Below are 5494 nucleotides of genomic sequence, written 5' to 3'. Positions count from 1 at the left end.
CCCGTTTTTTCTACCGACATATTTATCTAATACACCTTTGTATTTTAAATGTTGAAAAAGGGTAACTACTGAGTTTCAAGTCGGTTCTTCTGGATAGAATCTAAATTCCGAACTGGTAGTAGCTTCACTTGATAAAGTTTGTAAATTGACCATTCAAAAATGCTTGTAAAAGCCTGCTTCAATAAAGTATGTTTTGATCTTAATTTTTGTTTTATAAACAACTAGATACCGTGACAGCGAACCCTACGTCATCAATATCCTACACACAAAACTGTAAAGACAAACATGCTCGTAACAGAATCAGTTTGGAATAATGTATCACAAACCATCTGACAATCTAACCCAGCCGTCGGACTAACTCATCTTTTATATATACTTATCTTAAAATATAATCTCTTAAAATGTATTGACCTACTTTTAATGTTTACTATTATACTAAAAGATTTCATATAAATTTTATCTTCGAACTCAATCATAATTATTGGAAGTAAAGATAGATAGGATCGATCCTGTGAATAACTAAGATTACACGCTGAATCCCGAGCAAGCAAGCAAAATTTCATTTAGAACTCATCTCTTGCTCGACGGTAAAAAAAATCATCGCGAGGCACCTCAATGAATCGGATTAAAATCTATCACATGCCACCCACTTGAAAGAAGCATAGTGAAAAGCATAAAAAAGACCTTAGTAGTAACACATTAATAGTCTGTAACTAAATTTTTCATTAAAGAATCTTAATTCAACTTCAAACAAGTTCGAAAGTATAAAAAAAAGAAGAAGGCGCGCGCTAAGATGCAATTACTCATGTACGAGACCACATAATCGGAGCCATCTAATATTATATAATAGTTACATATTTATTAAAAGCGGAATAAAAAAATCCTAATGCCTTTTACATAATAAACAATATACTTCATATACCGGAACAATATTTCGTTGAATGTATAATGTACGGTCAGCAAAGATTTTTTAAATGAAAAATACTTATTAATTGAATAAGTATTTTTCGAATAGGTGTCATACTTCAGTGGTCGAAATACGTGACTTTTAACTAAAAGAAAATATCAAGAAGATGGATATAGATAAGGAAAGGATTTTTCGTATACTTGATATAGTCTAGTGGTTGAAAAACGTAACTTTTAACTGGTTTATTATTTCAAATGCAATAGTGAAGGAAATTATCAAGAAGATCATAAGACTATCACAAATGTATTCACCAACTCGCATTGGAACAGCATGTTGAAATAACTCCAAAACTTCTCCTTAAAAAAATACCTCTGTATACTTTATAAAGAGATATTTTTTTAAGGAGAATGTCCTGTAAGGAATTAAAATGAATTAATTATTCATAACAATGTTTTTTCAACGATAAATGCGCGAAAGTTTATTTGCCTAGATGTTTTAAAAACTGTCACAAATACGTATAAGTTTATTTTTATCGATGTTTTTAGAGATTAACCAAGGGAACTAGTAATATGGTTAGCGAAGTTCGAGCACTAATAGCGTCTGGATTATGACGGCGATCAGCCGAGATCATCATAATTTATTCTTAATTACTTCATGACGTAACACATCCCATCTAACGGATGTTTATTTATATTTTTTAGGCGAATTAATGGTCTCTTCTGGTTCGATAAAAACTACGTTGTATATTACAGAGGGAAGTTGTTATAGATGTATAGTATCGGAAGAGGAAGTGCTCAAAATGTATACTAATATTATAAATGCGAAAGTAACTCAGCCTCTTCACGCTTAAACCGATGACCTGCGGTGTTATTACAGATAAATATTACAGTCGATAAATCAGTATTATGCCTAGGTCTGTAATACTGATTTATATTTTTTTGATTTCATAAATCTGCAAAAAATATTTGATAGCAACAGTTACTGTGCTATAATCGTAATAGTATTCGGGTTGAATTAGTTATGCAGATAGTTTGAGCCTCGATGAGTGATGATGCTGATGAGACGAGATGGATGATCTTAACCGATGATTGCAGGTTCAAACCCAGGCGAGCACCACTGATTGTTCATGTGCTTAATTTGTGTTTATAATTCATCTCGTGCACGGCGGTGAAGGAAAAAGGTGTATGTGTCTAATTTCATAGAAATTCTGCCATCTGAGCATTTCCCATAACCGCATTACATTACGGAACAGTGTGGTGGAATATATTCCAAATCTTCTCCTCAAAGGGAGGGGAGGTCTTAGCCCAGCAGTGAGAAATTAACAGGCTGTTGTTTAAATAGGCTTTTTTTTATTTTAAGATAATAATTAATAATAATAATTTTAATAGTTAAAATGAAGGGTAATGGTAATTTTTTTTAAATTTGGGGATGATGTTGTTAGTTTTTTTTTTATTGTTTATAATTTCCGGCTTTTTCTTATTTAACATCTTATTCAGTAAATTGAATTCATTCAAAAATAAATTCCAGCTCATTGGAATTGGTTCATCCATTGGAAATATAGAATGTTCTTTGTCGCTGATGTTTAACAATGCCGCTGCTGACGGTACAAGTAGCTGCGAAGTGATTGTATTGTTCTAAGCAATTGTCTTGTCTAATCGAGATCTGATCGGGAAGACAAAACCTTAGTTTCCGCTCCGACAAAACATTTAAGCTATTCTACATTTTAAAGTAAATTGTTTTGTATGTAGTTTCATTCGTTTTATACTATCTCTACCTACAATTAGTATAGTGGACTATTGTCATTGCAATCGGGAATCGTAGCTATGTTTATGTACAGGGTTATTGGTAATACGACGTATATCGTATTTCACCACCAGCTTCCTTTCTGGTCATTTTATTTCGGGTGCTTTGGAATAAATTCCTACTTTTTATTCATTTTTGGAAAGCTAAGAAAACGGTTAACTTTTTAAAATAATCTGCAGAACAAGTTTCATGGCGATTTTTTTTTTTGTTTTTAAGGCATTTTTGAGGAACAAAAATTAAAAAAAAAATCGTTTTGTCCGTCGAATTTGTTTAATGTCCATCTCACATTTTTAAATTTGGACAGATAATTAACATTGACAAATATTCAGAGTTTAATCGTTTTTATAAAACAGAAGAAAAATTTAGATTTCAATTGATACTTTTTTTTAAATAATGTTTTGAAGTTACATTTTTGACAAATTTTGAAAAAAGCTAAACGTGATAACTCAAAAATGGTTCATTTTTGGATTATGCATATGAAGGTTAAAATTATTGCAAATAGTCACCCCTATCACCTCCTAACGCATATACGTCGAATTACCAATAACTCTGTATATATGTAAGCAGTAGACACCGCAGCGCATAGACACCAGCCCGGTAAGTAATGTTATCTATTCCTGAGATAACCCTTGATAGCTAGATGTTATATCCTTAATGTCTGATACACTAGTTCACTCACTTTTTAAACCGTATCACAACAGTTCTAAGTATTACAGCTTAGTGGAAGAATATTTGTTGAATGGTACCCACTTATACAGACTTGCACATAGCCATACAAATGAGTATGTTTGAAAACGCATATTTATAAAGACTGTAACTAGTATTACAACAATAATCTATGAATTGAAAAAAAAATAAGTATCCATAAGCAAAAGTAATCAGTTTCTCGAATATAATAATCAATAATGCCTGCAATTATTTCATTTGAATAATTTTTCTTTCAATTGCCGGATGAAATAAATAATTATGAAGATATCTTTAATATAGCATATGTTATATTTGCTTTATACTTATATCTTACTTTATCAACACATTAATAAATATTGATATATTGTATGAAGTGACTTCAGGGTATTACCGGCAGTCCTCCTAAATTTAGCCCTGGTAATCAAATCACAGTGCCAAGCTCATATAAAATATTTGACGTAGGTATATCACTTATAGGGTATTTGAATGGAAGTAAGAAAAATGAAAAACAAAGAGATTTACGTATTTCATGCGATTTGCGTTTATAGTTCGCCGCCGTGGTGAAGAATGACATCGTCAGGAAACCTGCATGAGTCTAATTTCATAGAAATTCTGCCATCTGTATATTTCCCCAACCCGCAGCTATATGAACCCTCAGCTATATGAACTAAGAATTTATGATGATTTACAACACTATTGTAACTAAAGGTATTAATTTCGGGATATTTACCATGTTTTTTATTTTTGTTTGGTGGAGCTCGATATTTCGACATTATCTACGAATTTCTTGTTCACAAGAATGAAGTTTGCGGGTAGATGTAGGTTGTTGAAAAATAAAACACTATTGTACTTAACCACTTAATTCCACTTTTATTTCACATCCAAAATTCTCGTAACAGATTGATCGTCATTGAAAACAAAATATTTTTCGCAAATCCATAATGAATATCGCGGATTAATCAAGCTCTCGACCAATCATATCGCGTCAATTTGCTGTCAATTGTTGTTTATTTAACTTTTTTCCTGGTATAGTTGGAAGTATGTAATTTATTCTAACCTACAAATCTTTCATTTTGCTTTTTTCATATTATACTTGGTGGTAGGGCTTTGTGCAAGCCCGCCTGGGTAGGAACTTATGTTAACGTGGCTGTTTGTCGTATCTTACAAAATGTAATATTTTTTAAGTTTTATGTCGTAATCGATACAGCGATTACGGAGGCGAAGGGTGTACACGACAATCACGAGCTTCCCATGATCAATTAATATGAAACGTTTGTCATTTACAAAATCATGATATAAAATAAAGTCGCTTCCCACTGCCCCTCTGTCAATGTGTATGCTTAGATCTTTAAAGGATTTTGATATGTTTTTTTTAATAGACTGAGTGTTTCAATAGGAAGGTTTTTAAGCAATACAACGTGAATCTTAATCGTAATCCTTATCCAATTACGTACTTCTAATACACTGTGAATTTAATATAGATAAATATGGCCTTTTACAGCATGTAACTTAAATTAAAATTTTTGAAAATAATACAGATCCAAAATGCAGAGATATATTACACCTATGGTTGCCATTACACATAATGGTTTATATTGTGTAATGGCAAAACACTAAAAATTGTATATAAAGACAGTCTGTACTATATTTAGTATCAGCATTACACCCATGTGAAGCCGGGACGGATAGAATATGGAACAATATTCTATCTTTTCGTGCGTTGCAAAAAAGCAATTTTTTCGAAATTTTTGTTTTTTACGGTTTGAAGGGTTGAGAGGGCCAGTAACTACAGGCACAAACGACGTAACATATAAAATATATAAATTCAAAACAAAATTTGGGCTAGCCTTCCTTATCTTTTTTAATTATTATAAAAAAATGCAATTTTTATTTTGTTTGTTACATTTTCGCGTTCTTACTACTGAAGCGATCATCTTTGACACATTTTTAGGGGTACAGAAAACGAATAAAGTACCCTCCACCCGCCAACATCACACATGTTCGTAAACTATTATAAAATAAAACACAAAATCATTAAATTCTTTAATTGTTAATTCATTTTAATTTTATTTAAAACTAAGGATTACTAATGGAAAA

Source organism: Vanessa cardui, chromosome 22, assembly GCF_905220365.1.
Source record: "Vanessa cardui chromosome 22, ilVanCard2.1, whole genome shotgun sequence".
NCBI classification, from domain to species: Eukaryota; Metazoa; Arthropoda; class Insecta; order Lepidoptera; family Nymphalidae; genus Vanessa; species Vanessa cardui.
This window is presented reverse-complemented; position numbering follows the sequence as displayed.